The 17,554-nt window shown below is 43.8% G+C and overlaps 1 long non-coding RNA gene across 1 annotated transcript in view; it reads left to right on the top strand.

The window, feature by feature from the left end:
* The window catches only part of LOC307181175, a 216,018-nt gene that overhangs the window by 99,827 nt on the left and 98,637 nt on the right, over positions 1–17,554 (top strand). Inside the window, exon 2 of the long non-coding RNA XR_013826069.1 lies at positions 3,425–3,510. This is a non-coding gene — a long non-coding RNA (uncharacterized lncRNA). The remainder of the gene's footprint in view (positions 1–3,424; positions 3,511–17,554) is intronic.

Here is a 17,554-nt window from a genome sequence, read left to right as displayed (position 1 = left end):
TTTAATATGGGGTTTTGAGTCCATTTCGTTGAGCAAGGAGTAGCTCTTGTCTATTCCATATTTGGCTTAAGGAACTTTATCTGTGCTCATTTCAATCTCTGGTTTTATGCAGCACCCCAACTCACCTTTCCCCTTAAGCAAGCATAAGTTGGTTTTCTAAATTTGAGACCCTGTTCTGTTTTGGAATGCAATTCCTGTGTAGCCAAGGTTACATTCCGTGTATTAGTGATATCTTATGATGTTTCTTTTTCTGTGTGACTTATTTCAGTTAGAATCATCGTACCTGAATCCACTCATTATGCTGCTACGGGCCTGATGACATAGATTTCATTGCTGAGTGATACTGCATTGTACGTAAGTACCACAAGTTCTTTATCCATTTTTCACTTTCTGCGATGTTGAACTTGTACTGTAAACGAGGTTCTTGTAAACAGAGCCGTTCCAAACTTTGGGGTGGCTGTGTCTTTTTGATTTTAATTTCCCTAAGCTATAGGACCATAAGTGGAAGTGACCTAGGCTCTGTTGCTTTGTTTTTTAGATGTTTCAGGAAACACCATACACTTCTCCCGAGTGGTTGTTGGCAATTTCCATCCCGCCCATCAGCATAACAAGGCTCCCAGTTCTCCATGGCCTGTCCTGCCTTTCTGGATTTTACACTTTTTTCAGATGGCCCTTTTGACCGGGGGGAAGTGAGACTTCATTGTAGTGCAGATTTCCTTTGCAAGCTTGCTTGGTTGGCCAAAAAGGGCGTATGCGTTTTTTCCTGAATATATTCAGGAAAAAACGCATACGCCCTTTTTGGCCAAGTGCATCATTGTGGACGTTCTGCCTCTTTTCCTATGCTTTCAATGCAATTCCAGTCTACCTCCTGAAATCGGTTTCCTGCAATTCTGCCCCGCTTTCAAGTCCTCTTGGCAGCCTTACTTCAGTCTATTTTTGGACGATAGCTGTCATTTATAACTCTGCAGGTTTGTGAATTACACTGCCCCTGAGCTCCTTTCTTCAACTCGCTTTCTTGTGACCTGGCCGCAACACCGCGGGATGGCTTCAGGCCCTAATCTGGTTCCGGCACGGCATGCTGAGCCTTTGGTTATTTCCTCTTCCTGGTGGGAAATGAGAGTTAAATTTGCCCGTCCAGACACCTCCAGCTAGTCTCTCATTGGTTGTCGCTATTCCTGTTCATCTTCCACAGAAATTGCAAACTGGGCCAAACAGGAGGTTAAAGGGACTGACTCTCCAAGTCGGGAGAGTGTTAGTAAAGCGTCTGGAATGTTGTACCTGAGTACCAGGGGAGGAAAACTGAGACATATTTGAACACGTCTCCCGTTCACATGGTTGATCATACTTGGGTTCCACATGCATGTTTTAGGTGAAGGAAGAATACCTTAAACCTGTGTATTTGAAAGCCGTGGAATGGGTACCATGCAATATGACTTCAAAGGGTCTTCATTTGCTTACCGAACCTCTCCAATCCTATCACTGCTGCGTTTATGCCCCTGTACACATGCTTGATTCTCTTTCGGAGACATAGCAATCCATAGGTTTTAAGATACTTACTAGTCAGGTACATTCTTAGGCGTTTAATATGCGGTGTTGAGTCCATTTCGTTGAGCAAGGAGTAGCTCTTGTCTATTCCATATTTGGCTTAAGGAACTTTATCTGTGCTCATTTCAATCTCTGGTTTTATGCAGCACCCCAACTCACCTTTCCCCTTAAGCAAGCATAAGTTGGTTTTCTAAATTTGAGACCCTGTTCTGTTTTGTAACTGAGTTCCTGTGTAGCCAAGTTTACATTCCGTGTATTACTGATATCTTATGATGTTTCTTTTTCTGTGTGACTTATTTCAGTTAGAATCATCATACCTGAATCCACTCATTGTGCTGCTAAGGGCCTGATGACACAGATTTCATTGCTGAGTGATATTGCTTTGTAAGTAAATACCACAAATTTTATCCATTTTTCACTTTCTGCGATGTTGAACTTGTACTGTAAACGAGGTTCTTGTAAACAGAGCCGTTCCAAACTTTGGGGTGGCTGTGTCTTTTTGATTTTAAATTCCCTAAGCTATAGGACCATAAGTGGCAGTGCCCTAGGCTCTGTTGCTTTGTTTTTTAGATGTTTCAGGAAACACCATACACTTCTCCCGAGTGTTTGTTGGCAATTTACATCCCGCCCTTCAGCATAACAAGGCTCCCAGTTCTCCATGGCCTGTCCTGCCTTTCTGCATTTTACACTTTTTTCAGATGGCCCTTTTGACCGGGGGAAGTGAGACTTCATTGTAGTGCAGATTTCCTTTGCAAGCTTGCTTGGTTGGCCAAAAAGGGCGTATGCGTTTTTTCCTGAATATATTCAGGAAAAAACGCATACGCCCTTTTTGGCCAAGTGCATCATTGTGGACGTTCTGCCTCTTTTCCTATGCTTTCAATGCAATTCCAGTCTACCTCCTGAAATCGGTTTCCTGCAATTCTGCCCCGCTTTCAAGTCCTCTTGGCAGCCTTACTTCAGTCTATTTTTGGACGATAGCTGTCATTTATAACTCTGCAGGTTTGTGAATTACAGTGCCCCTGAGCTCCTTTCTTCAACTCGCTTTCTTTTGAGCTGGCCGCAACACCGCATGATGGCTTCAGGCCCTAATCTGGTTCCGGCACGGCACGCTGAGCCTTTGGTTATTTCCTCTTCCTGGTGGGAAATGAGAGTTAAATTTGCCCGTCCAGACACCTCCAGCTAGCCTCTCATTGGTTCTCGCTATTCCTGTTCATCTTCCGCAGAAATTGCAAACTGGGCCAAACAGGAGGTTAAAGGCGCTGACTCTCCAAGTGGGGAGAGTGTTAGTAAAGCGTCTGGAATGTTGCACCCGAGTACCAGGGGAGGAAAACTGAGACATATTTGAACACGTCTCCCGTTCACATGGTTGATCATACTCTGGGTTCCACATGCATGTTATAGCTGAAGGAAGAATACCTTAAACCTGGAGAGTTGAGACCCGTGTAATGGGTACCATGCAATATGACTTCAAAGGGTCTTCATTTGCTCACCGAACCTCTCCAGTCCTATCACTGCTGCGTTTATACCTCTGTACACACGCTTGATTCTCTTTTGGAGACATAGCAATCCATAGGTTTTAAGATACTTACTCGTCAGGTACATTCTTAGGCGTTTAATATGGGGTGTTGAGTCCATTTCGTTGAGCAAGGAGTAGCTCTTGTCTATTCCATATTTGGCTTAAGGAACTTTATCTGTACTCATTTCAATCTCTGGTTTTATGCAGCACCCCAACTCACCTTTCCCCTTAAGCAAGCATAAGTTGGTTTTCTAAATTTGAGACCCTGTTCTGTTTTGGAATGCAGTTCCTGTGTAGCCAAGTTTACATTCCGTGTATTAGTGATATCTTATGATGTTTCTTTTTCTGTGTGACTTATTTCAGTTAGAATCATCGTACCTGAATCCACTCATTATGCTGCTAAGGGCCTTGTGACACAGATTTCATTGCTGAGTGATATTGCTTTTTAAGTAAATACCACAACTTCTTTATCCATTTTTCACTTTCTGCGATGTTGAACTTGTACTGTAAACGAGGTTCTTGTAAACAGAGCCGTTCCAAACTTTGGGGTGGCTGTGTCTTTTTGATTTTAATTTCCCTAAGCTATAGGACCATAAGTGGAAGTGCCCTAGGTTCTGTTGCTTTGTTTTTTAGATGTTTCAGGAAACACCATACACTTCTCCCCAGTGGATGTTGGCAATTTACATCCCGCCCATCAGCATAACAAGGCTCCCAGTTCTCCATGGCCTGTCCTGCCTTTCTGGATTTTACACTTTTTTCAGATGGCCCTTTTGACCGGGGGGAAGTGAGACTTCATTGTAGTGCAGATTTCCTTTGCAAGCTTGCTTGGTTGGCCAAAAAGGGCGTATGCGTTTTTTCCTGAATATATTCAGGAAAAAACGCATACGCCCGTTTTGGCCAAGTGCATCGTTGTGGACGTTCTGCCTCTTTTCCTATGCTTTCAATGCAATTCCAGTCTACCTCCTGAAATCGGTTTCCTGCAATTCTGCCCCGCTTTCAAGTCCTCTTGGCAGCCTTACTTCAGTCTATTTTTGGACGATAGCTGTCATTTATAACTCTGCAGGTTTGTGAATTACAGTGCCCCTGAGCTCGTTTCTTCAACTCGCTTTCTTGTGACCTGGCCGCAACACCGCAGGTTGGCTTCAGGCCCTAATCTGGTTCCGGCCCGGCATGCTGAGCCTTTCGTTAATTCCTCTTCCTTGTGGGAAATGAGAGTTAAATTTGCCCGTCCAGACACCTCCAGCTAGCCTCTCATTGGTTCTCGCTATTCCTGTTCAACTTCCGCAGAAATTGCAAACTGGGCCAAACAGGAGGTTAAAGGCGCTGACTCTCCAAGTGCGGAGAGTGTTAGTAAAGCGTCTGGAATGTTGCACCCGAGTACCAGGGGAGGAAAACTGAGACATATTTGAACACGTCTCCCGTTCACATGGTTGATCATACTTGGGTTCCACATGCATGTTTTAGCTGAAGGAAGAATACCTTAAACCTGGAGAGTTAAGTCCCGTGTAATGGGTACCATGCAATATGACTTCAAAGGGTCTTCATTTGCTCACCGAACCTCTCCAATCCTATCACTGCTGCGTTTATGCCCCTGTATACATGCTTGATTCTGTTTCAGAGACATAGCAATCCATAGGTTGTAAGATACTTACTAGTCAGGTACATTCTTAGGCGTTTAATATGCGGTGTTGAGTCCATTTCGTTGAGCAAGGAGTAACTCTTGTCTATTCCATATTTGGCTTAAGGAACTTTATCTGTGCTCATTTCAATCTCTGGTTTTATGCAGCACCCCAACTCACCTTTACCCTTAAGCAAGCATAAGTTGGTTTTCTAAATTTGAGACCCTGTTCTGTTCTGTAATTCAGTTCCTGTGTAGCCAAGTTTCCATTCCGTGTATTACTGATATCTTATGATGTTTCTTTTTCTGTGTGACTTATTTCAGTTAGAATCATCATACCTGAATCCACTCATTGTGCTGCTAAGGGCCTGATGACACAGATTTCATTGCTGAGTGATATTGCTTTGTAAGTAAATACCACAACTTTTTAATCCATTTTTCACTTTTTGCGATGTTGAACTTGTACTGTAAACGAGGTTCTTGTAAACAGAGCCGTTCAAAACTTTGGGGTGGCTGTGTCTTTTTGATTTTAAATTCCCTAAGCTATAGGACCATAAGTGGAAGTGACCTAGGCTCTGTTGCTTTGTTTTTTAGATGTTTCAGGAAACACCATACACTTCTCCCGAGTGGTTGTTGGCAATTTACATCCCGCCCATCAGCATAACAAGGCTCCCAGTTCTCCATGGCCTGTCCTGCCTTTCTGGATTTTACACTTTTTTCAGATGGCCCTTTTGACCGGGGGGAAGTGAGACTTCATTGTAGTGCAGATTTCCTTTGCAAGCTTGCTTGGTTGGCCAAAAAGGGCGTATGCGTTTTTTCCTGAATATATTCAGGAAAAAACGCATACGCCCTTTTTGGCCAAGTGCATCATTGTGGACGTTCTGCCTCTTTTCCTATGCTTTCAATGCAATTCCAGTCTACCTCCTGAAATCGGTTTCCTGCAATTCTGCCCCACTTTCAAGTCCTCTTGGCAGCCTTACTTCAGTCTATTTTTGGACGATAGCTGTCATTTATAACTCTGCAGGTTTGTGAATTACAGTGCCCCTGAGCTCCTTTCTTCAACTCGCTTTCTTGTGAGCTGGCCGCAACACCGCAGGATGGCTTCAGGCCCTAATCTGGTTCCGGCACGGCACACTGAGCCTTTGGTTATTTCCTCTTCCTGGTGGGAAATGAGAGTTAAATTTGCCCGTCCAGACACCTCCAGCTAGCCTCTCATTGGTTCTCGCTATTCCTGTTCATCTTCCGCAGAAATTGCAAACTGGGCCAAACAGGAGGTTAAAGGCGCTGACTCTCCAAGTGGGGAGAGTGTTAGTAAAGCTTCTGGAATGTTGCACCCGAGTACCAGGGGAGGAAAACTGAGACATATTTGAACACGTCTCCCGATCACATGGTTGATCATATTCTAGGTTCCACATGCATGTTTTAGCTGAAGGAAGAATACCTTAAACCTGGGTAGTTGAAACCCGTGTAATGGGTACCATGCAATATGACTTCAAAGGGTCTTCATTTGCTCACCGAACCTCTCCAATCCTATCACTGCTGCGTTTATGCCCCTGTACACACGCTTGATTCTCTTTTGGAGACATAGCAATCCATAGGTTTTAAGATACTTACTAGTCAGGTACATTCTTAGGCGTTTAATATGCGGTGTTGAGTCCATTTCGTTGAGCAAGGAGTAGCTCTTGTCTATTCCATATTTGGCTTAAGGAACTTTATCTGTGCTCATTTCAATCTCTGGTTTTATGCAGCACCCCAACTCACCTTTCCCCTTAAGCAAGCATAAGTTGGTTTTCTAAATTTGAGACCCTGTTCTGTTTTGGAATGCAGTTCCTGTGTAGCCAAGTTTACATTCCGTGTATTAGTGATATCTTATGATGTTTCTTTTTCTGTGTGACTTATTTCAGTTAGAATCATCGTACCTGAATCCACTCATTATGCTGCTACGGGCCTGATGACATAGATTTCATTGCTGAGTGATACTGCATTGTACGTAAGTACCACAAGTTCTTTATCCATTTTTCACTTTCTGTGATATTGAACTTGTACGGTAAACGAGGTTCTTGTAAACGGAGGCGTCCCAAACTTTGGGGTGGCTGTGTCTTTTTGATTTTAATTTCCCTAAGCTATAGGACCATAAGTGGAAGTGCCCTAGGCTCTGTTGCTTTGTTTTTTAGATGTTTCAGGAAACACCATACACTTCTCCCGAGTGTCTGTTGGCAATTTACATCCCGCCCATCAGCATAACAAGGCTCCCAGTTCTCAATGGCCTGTTGCCTTTCTGGATTTTACACTTTTTTCAGATGGCCCTTTTGACCGGGGGGAAGTGAGACTTCATTGTAGTGCAGATTTCCTTTGCAAGCTTGCTTGGTTGGCCAAAAAGGGCGTATGCGTTTTTTCCTGAATATATTCAGGAAAAAACGCATACGCCCTTTTTGGCCAAGTGCATCATTGTGGACGTTCTGCCTCTTTTCCTATGCTTTCAATGCAATTCCAGTCTACCTCCTGAAATCGGTTTCCTGCAATTCTGCCCCGCTTTCAAGTCCTCTTGGCAGCCTTACTTCAGTCTATTTTTGGACGATAGCTATCATTTATAACTCTGCAGGTTTGTGAATTACAGTGCCCCTGAGCTCCTTTCTTCAACTCGCTTTCTTGTGACCTGGCCGCAACACCGCAGGATGTCTTCAGGCCCTAATCTGGTTCTGGCATGGCACGCTGAGCCTTTGGTTAATTCCTCTTCCTGGTGGGAAATGAGAGTTAAATTTGCCCATCCAGACACCTCCAGCTAGTCTCTCATTGGTTCTCGCTATTCCTGTTCATCTTCCACAGAAATTGCAAACTGGGCCAAACAGGAGGTTAAAGGGACTGACTCGCCAAGTGGGGAGAGTGTTAGTAAAGCGTCTGGAATGTTGCACCCGAGTACCAGGGTACAAAAACTGAGACATATTTGAACACGTCTCCCGTTCACATGGTTGATCATACTGTAGGTTCCATATGCATGTTTTAGCTGAAGGAAGAATACCTTAAACCTGGGTAGTTGTAACCCGTGGAATGGGTACCATGCAATATGACTTCAAAGGGTCTTCATTTGCTCACGAACCTCTCCAATCCTATCACTGCTGCGTTTATGCCCCTGTACACATGCTTGATTCTCTTTCGGAGACATAGCAATCCATAGGTTTTAAGATACTTACTAGTCAGGTACATTCTTAGGCGTTTAATATGCGGTGTTGAGTCCATTTCGTTGAGCAAGGAGTAGCTCTTGTCTATTCCATATTTGGCTTAAGGAACTTTATCTGTGCTCATTTCAATCTCTGGTTTTATGCAGCACCCCAACTCACCTTTACCCTTAAGCAAGCATAAGTTGGTTTTCTAAATTTGAGACCCTGTTCTGTTCTGTAATTCAGTTCCTGTGTAGCCAAGTTTCCATTCCGTGTATTACTGATATCTTATGATGTTTCTTTTTCTGTGTGACTTATTTCAGTTAGAATCATCATACCTGAATCCACTCATTGTGCTGCTAAGGGCCTGATGTACATAGATTTCATTGCTGAGTGATATTGCTTTGTTAGTGAATACCACAACTTCTTTATCCATTTTTCACTTTCTGCGATGTTGAACTTGTACTGTAAACGAGGTTCTTTTAAACAGAGCCATTCCAAACTTTGGGGTGGCTGTGTCTTTTTGATTTTAATTTCCCTAAGCTATAGGACCATAAGTGGCAGTGCCCTAGGCTCTGTTGCTTTGTTTTTTAGATGTTTCAGGAAACACCATACACTTCTCCCGAGTGGTTGTTGGCAATTTACATCCCGCCCATCAGCATAACAAGGCTCCCAGTTCTCCATGGCCTGTCCTGCCTTTCTGGATTTTACACTTTTTTCAGATGGCCCTTTTGACCGGGGGGAAGTGAGACTTCATTGTAGTGCAGATTTCCTTTGCAAGCTTGCTTGGTTGGCCAAAAAGGGCGTATGCGTTTTTTCCTGAATATATTCAGGAAAAAATGCATACGCCCTTTTTGGCCAAGTGCATCATTGTGGACGTTCTGCCTCTTTTCCTATGCTTTCAATGCAATTCCAGTCTACCTCCTGAAATCGGTTTCCTGCAATTCTGCCCCGCTTTCAAGTCCTCTTGGCAGCCTTACTTCAGTCTATTTTTGGACGATAGCTGTCATTTATAACTCTGCAGGTTTGTGAATTACAGTGCCCCTGAGCTCCTTTCTTCAACTCGCTTTCTTGTGACCTGGCCGCAACACCGCAGGATGGCTTCAGGCCCTAATCTGGTTCCGGCCCGGCATGCTGAGCCTTTGGTTAATTCCTCTTCCAGGTGGGAAATAAGAGTTAAATTTGCCCGTCCAGACACCTCCAGCTAGCCTCTCATTGGTTCTCGCTATTCCTGTTCATCTTCCGCAGAAATTGCAAACTGGGCCAAACAGGAGGTTAAAGGGACTGACTCTCCAAGTGGGGAGAGTGTTAGTAAAGCGTCTGGAATGTTGCACCCGAGTACCAGGGGAGAAGAACTGAGACATATTTGAACACGTCTCCCGTTCACATGGTTGATCATACTTGGGTTCCACATGCATGTTTTAGCTGAAGGAAGAATACCTTAAACCTGGAGAGTTAAGACCCGTGTAATGGGTACCATGCAATATGACTTCAAAGGGTCTTCATTTGCTCACGAACCTCTCCAATCCTATCACTGCTGCGTTTATGCCCTTGTACACATGCTTGATTCTCTTTCGGAGACATAGCAATCCATAGGTTTTAAGATACTTACTAGTCAGGTACATTCTTAGGCGTTTAATATGCGGTGTTGAGTCCATTTCGTTAAGCAAGGAGTAGCTCTTGTCTATTCCATATTTGGCTTAAGGAACTTTATCTGTGCTCATTTCAATCTCTGGTTTTATGCAGCACCCCAACTCACCTTTCCCCTTAAGCAAGAATAAGTTGGTTTTCTAAATTTGAGACCCTGTTCTGTTCTGTAATTCAGTTCCTGTGTAGCCAAGGTTCCATTCCGTGTATTACTGATATCTTATGATGTTTCTTTTTCTGTGTGATTTATTTCAGTTAGAATCATCATACCTGAATCCACTCATTGTGCTGCTAAGGGCCTGATGACATAGATTTCATTGCTGAGTGATATTGCTTTGTAAGTAAATACCACAACTTCTTTATCCATTTTTCACTTTCTGCGATGTTGAACTTGTACTGTAAACGAGGTTCTTGTAAACAGAGGCATCCCAAACTTTGGAGTGGCTGTGTCTTTTTGATTTTAATTTCCCTAACCTATAGGACCATAAGTGGAAGTGCCCTAGGCTCTGTTGCTTTGTTTTTTAGATGTTTCAGGAAACACCATACATTTCTCCCGCGTGTCTGTTGGCAATTTACATCCCGCCCATCAGCATAACAAGGCTCCCAGTTCTCCATGGCCTGTCCTGCCTTTCTGGATTTTACACTTTTTTCAGATGGCCCTTTTGACCGGGGGGAAGTGAGACTTCATTGTAGTGCAGATTTCCTTTGCAAGCTTGCTTGGTTGGCCAAAAAGGGCGTATGCGTTTTTTCCTGAATATATTCAGGAAAAAACGCATACGCCCTTTTTGTCCAAGTGCATCATTGTGGACGTTCTGCCTCTTTTCCTATGCTTTCAATGCAATTCCAGTCTACCTCCTGAAATCGGTTTCCTGCAATTATGCCCCGCTTTCAAGTCCTCTTGGCAGCCTTACTTCAGTCTATTTTTGGACGATAGCTGTCATTTATAACTCTGCAGGTTTGTGAATTACAGTGCCCCTGAGCTCCTTTCTTCAACTCGCTTTCTTGTGACCTGGCCGCAACACCGCAGGATGGCTTCAGGCCCTAATCTGGTTCCGGCCCGGCATGCTGAGCCTTTGGTTATTTCCTCTTCCTGGTGGGAAATGAGAGTTAAATTTGCCCGTCCAGACACCTCCAGCTAGCCTCTCATTGGTTCTCGCTATTCCTGTTCATCTTCCGCAGAAATTGCAAACTGGGCCAAACAGGAGGTTAAAGGGACTGACTCTCCAAGTGGGGAGAGTGTTAGTAAAGCGTCTGGAATGTTACACCCGAGTACCAGGGGAGGAAAACTGAGACATATTTGAACACGTCTCCCGATCACATGGTTGATCATACTCTAGGTTCCACATGCATGTTTTAGCTGAAGGAAGAATACCTTAAACCTGGGTAGTTGAAACCCGTGGAATGGGTACCATGCAATATGACTTCAAAGGGTCTTCATTTGCTCACCGAACCTCTCCAATCCTATCACTGCTGCGTTTATGCCCCTGTACACATGCTTGATTCTCTTTCGGAGACATAGCAATCCATAGGTTTTAAGATACTTACTAGTCAGGTACATTCTTAGGCGTTTAATATGGGGTGTTGAGTCCATTTCGTTGAGCAAGGAGTAGCTCTTGTCTATTCCATATTTGGCTTAAGGAACTTTATCTGTGCTCATTTCAATCTCTGGTTTTATGCAGCACCCCAACTCACCTTTCCCCTTAAGCAAGCATAAGTTGGTTTTCTAAATTTGAGACCCTGTTCTGTTCTGTAATTCAGTTCCTGTGTAGCCAAGTTTACATTCCGTGTATTACTGATATCTTATGATGTTTCTTTTTCTGTGTGACTTATTTCAGTTAGAATCATCATACCTGAATCCACTCATTGTGCTGCTAAGGGCCTGATGACACAGATTTCATTGCTGTGTGATATTGCTTTGTAAGTAAATACCACAACTTCTTTATCCATTTTTCACTTTCTGCGATGTTGAACTTGTACTGTAAACGAGGTTCTTGTAAACAGAGCCGTTCCAAACTTTGGGGTGGCTGTGTCTTTTTGATTTTAATTTCCCTAAGCTATAGGACCATAAGTGGAAGTGCCCTAGGTTCTGTTGCTTTGTTTTTTAGATGTTTCAGGAAACACCATACACTTCTCCCGAGTGGTTGTTGGCAATTTCCATCCCGCCCATCAGCATAACAAGGCTCCCAGTTCTCCATGGCCTGTCCTGCCTTTCTGGATTTTACACTTTTTTCAGATGGCCCTTTTGACCGAGGGGAAGTGAGACTTCATTGTAGTGCAGATTTCCTTTGCAAGCTTGCTTGGTTGGCCAAAAAGGGCGTATGCGTTTTTTCCTGAATATATTCAGGAAAAAACGCATACACCCTTTTTGGCCAAGTGCATCATTGTGGACGTTCTGCCTCTTTTCCTATGCTTTCAATGCAACTCCAGTCTACCTCCTGAAATCGGTTTCCTGCAATTCTGCCCCGCTTTCAAGTTCTCTTGGCAGCCTTACTTCAGTCTATTTTTGGACAATAGCTGTCATTTATAACTCTGCAGGTTTGTGAATTACAGTGCCCCTGAGCTCCTTTCTTCAACTCGCTTTCTTGTGCCCTGGTCGCAACATCGCAGGATGGCTTCAGGCCCTAATCTGGTTCCGGCCCGGCACGCTGAGCCTTTGGTTAATTCCTCTTCCTGGTGGGAAATGAGATTTAAATTTGCCCGTCCAGACACCTCCAGCTAGTCTCTCATTGGTTCTCGCTATTCCTGTTCATCTTCCGCAGAAATTGCGAACTGGGCCAAACAGGAGGTTAAAGGGACTGACTCTCCAAGTGGGGAGAGTGTTAGTAAAGCGTCTGGAATGTTGCACCCGAGTACCAGGGGAGGAAAACTGAGACATATTTGAACATGTCTCCCGATCACATGGTTGATCATACTCTAGGTTCCACATGCATGTTTTAGCTGAAGGAAGAATACTTTAAACCTGGGTAGTTGAAACCCGTGGAATGGGTACCATGTAATATGATTTCAAAGGGTCTTCATTTGCTCACCGAACCTCTCCAATCCTATCACTGCTGCGTTTATGCCCCTGTACACATGCTTGATTCTCTTTCGGAGTCATAACAATCCATAGGTTTTAAGATACTTACAAGTCAGGTACATTCTTAGGCGTTTAATACGCGGTGTTGAGTCCATTTCGTTGAGCAAGGAGTAGCTCTTGTCTATTCCATATTTGGCTTAAGGAACTTTATCTGTGCTCATTTCAATCTCTGGTTTTATGCAGCACCCCAACTCACCTTTACCCTTAAGCAAGCATAAGTTGTTTTTCTAAATTTGAGACACTGTTCTGTTCTGTAATTCAGTTCCTGTGTAGCCAACTTTACATTCCGTGTATTACTGATATCTTATGATGTTTCTTTTTCTGTGTGACTTATTTCAGTTAGAATCATCATACCTGAATCCACTCATTGTGCTGCTAAGGGCCTGATGACAGAGATTTCATTGCTGAGTGATATTGCTTTGTAAGTGAATACCACAACTTCTTTATCCATTTTTCACTTTCTGCGATGTTGAACTTGTACTGTAAACGAGGTTCTTGTAAACAGAGGCGTCCCAAACTTTGGGGTGGCTGTGTCTTTTTGATTTTAATTTCCCTAAGCTATAGGACCATAAGTGGAAGTGCCCTAGGTTCTGTTGCTTTGTTTTTTAGATGTTTCAGGAAACACCATACACTTCTCCCGAGTGGTTGTTGGCAATTTCCATCCCGCCCATCAGCATAACAAGGCTCCCAGTTCTCCATGGCCTGTCCTGCCTTTCTGGATTTTACACTTTTTTCAGATGGCCCTTTTGACCAGGGGGAAGTGAGACTTCATTGTAGTGCAGATTTCCTTTGCAAGCTTGCTTGGTTGGCCAAAAAGGGCGTATGCGTTTTTTCCTGAATATATTCAGGAAAAAACGCATACGCCCTTTTTGGCCAAGTGCATCATTGTGGACGTTCTGCCTCTTTTCCTATGCTTTCAATGCAATTCCAGTCTACCTCCTGAAATCGGTTTCCTGCAATTCTGCCCCGCTTTCAAGTCCTCTTGGTAGCCTTACTTCAGTCTATTTTTGACGATAGCTGTCATTTATAACTCTGCAGGTTTGTGAATTACAGTGCCCCTGAGCTCCTTTCTTCAACTCGCTTTCTTGTGACCTGGCCGCAACACCGCAGGATGGCTTCAGGCCCTAATCTGGTTCCGGCCCGGCATGCTGAGCCTTTGGTTAATTCCTCTTCCTGGTGGGAAATGAGAGTTAAATTTGCCCGTCCAGACACCTCCAGCTAGCCTCTCATTGGTTCTCGCTATTCCTGTTCATCTTCCACAGAAATTGCAAACTGGGCCAAACAGGAGGTTAAAGGGACTGACTCTCCAAGTGGGGAGAGTGTTAGTAAAGCATCTGGAATGTTGCACCCGAGTACCAGGGGAGGAAAACTGAGACATATTTGAACACGTCTCCCGTTCACATGGTTGATCATACTCTGGGTTCCACATGCATGTTTTAGCTGAAGGAAGAATACCTTAAACCTGGAGAGTTGAGACCCGTGGAATGGGTACCATGCAATATGACTTCAAAGGGTCTTCATTTGCTCACCGAACCTCTCCAATCCTATCACTGCTGCGTTTATTCCCCTGTACACACGCTTGATTCTCTTTTGGAGACATAGCAATCCATAGGTTTTAAGATACTTACTAGTCAGGTACATTCTTAGGGGTTTAATATGGGGTTTTGAGTCCATTTCGTTGAGCAAGGAGTAGCTCTTGTCTATTCCATATTTGGCTTAAGGAACTTTATCTGTGCTCATTTCAATCTCTGGTTTTATGCAGCACCCCAACTCACCTTTACCCTTAAGCAAGCATAAGTTGGTTTTCTAAATTTGAGACCCTGTTCTGTTTTGGAATGCAGTTCCTGTGTAGCCAAGTTTACATTCCGTGTATTAGTGATATCTTATGATGTTTCTTTTTCTGTGTGACTTATTTCAGTTAGAATCATCGTACCTGAATCCACTCATTATGCTGCTACGGGCCTGATGACATAGATTTCATTGCTGAGTGATACTGCATTGTACGTAAGTACCACAAGTTCTTTATCCATTTTTCACTTTCTGCGATGTTGAACTTGTACTGTAAACGAGGTTCTTGTAAACAGAGGCGTCCCAAACTTTGGGGTGTCTGTGTCTTTTTGATTTTAATTTCCCTAAGCTATAGGACCATAAGTGGCAGTGCCCTAGGCTCTGTTGCTTTGTTTTTTAGATGTTTCAGGAAACACCATACACTTCTCCCCAGTGTCTGTTGGCAATTTACATCCCGCCCAACAGCATAACAAGGCTCCCAGTTCTCCATGGCCTGTCCTGCCTTTCTGGATTTTACACTTTTTTCAGATGGCCCTTTTGACCGGGGGGAAGTGAGACTTCATTGTAGTGCAGATTTCCTTTGCAAGCTTGCTTGGTTGGCCAAAAAGGGCGTATGCGTTTTTTCCTGAATATATTCAGGAAAAAACGCATACGCCCTTTTTGGCCAAGTGCATCATTGTGGACGTTCTGCCTCTTTTCCTATGCTTTCAATGCAATTCCAGTGTACCTCCTGAAATCGGTTTCCTGCAATTCTGCCCCGCTTTCAAGTCCTCTTGGCAGCCTTACTTCAGTCTATTTTTGGACGATAGCTATCATTTATAACTCTGCAGGTTTGTGAATTACAGTGCCCCTGAGCTCCTTTCTTCAACTCGCTTTCTTGTGAGCTGGCCGCAACACCGCAGGATGTCTTCAGGCCCTAATGTGGTTCCGGCATGGCACGCTGAGCCTTTGGTTAATTCCTCTTCCTGGTGGGAAATGAGAGTTAAATTTGCCCGTCCAGACACCTCCAGCTAGTCTCTCATTGGTTCTCGCTATTCCTGTTCATCTTCCGCAGAAATTGCAAACTGGGCCAAACAGGAGGTTAAAGACACTGACTCTCCAAGTCGGGAGAGTGTTAGTAAAGCGTCTGGAATGTTGCACCCGATTACCAGGGTACGAAAACTGAGACATATTTGAACACGTCTCCCGATCACATGGTTGATCATACTCTGGGTTCCACATGCATGTTTTAGCTGAAGGAAGAATACCTAAAACCTGGGTAGTTGAAACCCGTGGAATGGGTACCATGCAATATGACTTCAAAGGGTCTTCATTTGCTCACCGAACCTCTCCAATCCTATCACTGCTGCGTTTATGCCCCTGTACACATGCTTGATTCTCTTTCGGAGACATAGCAATCCATAGGTTTTAAGATACTTACTAGTCAGGTACATTCTTAGGCGTTTAATATGCGGTGTTGAGTCCATTTCGTTGAGCAAGGAGTAGCTCTTGTCTATTCCATATTTGACTTAAGGAACTTTATCTGTGCTCATTTCAATCTCTGGTTTTATGCAGCACCCCAACTCACCTTTCCCCTTAAGCAAGCATAAGTTGGTTTTCTAAATTTGAGACCCTGTTCTGTTCTGTAATTCAGTTCCTGTGTAGCCAAGTTTACATTCCGTGTATTACTGATATCTTATGATGTTTCTTTTTCTGTGTGACTTACTTCAGTTAGAATCATCATACCTGAATCCACTCATTGTGCTGCTAAGGGCCTGATGACACAGATTTCATTGCTGAGTGATATTGCTTTGTAAGTAAATACCACAACTTCTTTATCCATTTTTCACTTTCTGCGATGTTGAACTTGTACTGTAAACGAGGTTCTTGTAAACAGAGCCGTTCCAAACTTTGGGGTGGCTGTGTCTTTTTGATTTTAATTTCCCTAAGCTATAGGACCATAAGTGGAAGTGCCCTAGGTTCTGTTGCTTTGTTTTTTAGATATTTCAGGAAACACCATACACTTCTCCCTAGTGGTTGTTGGCAATTTACATCCCGCCCATCAGCATAACAAGGCTCCCAGTTCTCCATGGCCTGTCCTGCCTTTCTGGATTTTACACTTTTTTCAGATGGCCCTTTTGACCGGGGGGAAGTGAGACTTCATTGTAGTGCAGATTTCCTTGGCAAGCTTGCTTGGTTGGCCAAAAAGGGCGTATGCGTTTTTTCCTGAATATATTCAGGAAAAAACGCATACGCCCTTTTTGGCCAAGTGCATCATTGTGGACGTTCTGCCTCTTTTCCTATGCTTTCAATGCAATTTCAGTCTACCTCCTGAAATCGGATTCCTGCAATTCTGCCCCGCTTTCAAGTCCTCTTGGCAGCCTTACTTCAGTCTATTTTTGGACGATAGCTGTCATTTATAACTCTGCAGGTTTGTGAATTACAGTGCCCCTGAGCTCCTTTCTTCAACTCGCTTTCTTGTGAGCTGGCCGCAACACCGCAGGATGGCTTCAGGCCCTAATCTGGTTCCGGTACGGCACGCTGAGCCTTTGGTTATTTCCTCTTCCTGGTGGGAAATTAGAGTTAAATTTGCCCGTCCAGACACCTCCAGCTAGCCTCTCATTGGTTCTCACTATTCCTGTTCATCTTCCGCAGAAATTGCAAACTGGGCCAAACAGGAGGTTAAAGGCGCTGACTCTCCAAGTGGGGAGAGTGTTAGTAAAGCGTCTGGAATGTTGCACCCGAGTACCAGGGGAGGAAAACTGAGACATATTTGAAAACGTCTCCCGATCACATGGTTGATCATACTCTAGGTTCCACATGCATGTTTTAGCTGAAGGAAGAATACCTTAAACCTGGGTAGTTGAAACCCGTGGAATGGGTACCATGCAATATGACTTCAAAGGGTCTTCATTTGCTCACCGAACCTCTCCAATCCTATCACTGCTGCGTTTATGCCCCTGTACACATGCTTGATTCTCTTTTGGAGACATAGCAATCCATAGGTTTTAAGATACTTACTAGTCAGGTACATTCTTAGGGGTTTAATATGGGGTTTTGAGTCCATTTCGTTGAGCAAGGAGTAGCTCTTGTCTATTCCATATTTGGCTTAAGGAACTTTATCTGTGCTCATTTCAATCTCTGGTTTTATGCAGCACCCCAACTCACCTTTACCCTTAAGCAAGCATAAGTTGGTTTTCTAAATTTGAGACCCTGTTCTGTTCTGT

Source organism: Stenella coeruleoalba (assembly GCF_951394435.1).
Source record: "Stenella coeruleoalba genome assembly, contig: scaffold_151, whole genome shotgun sequence".
NCBI classification, from domain to species: Eukaryota; Metazoa; Chordata; class Mammalia; order Artiodactyla; family Delphinidae; genus Stenella; species Stenella coeruleoalba.
Note: the sequence above shows the minus strand (reverse complement) of the source record. Positions and strands in the feature narration are given on the sequence as shown.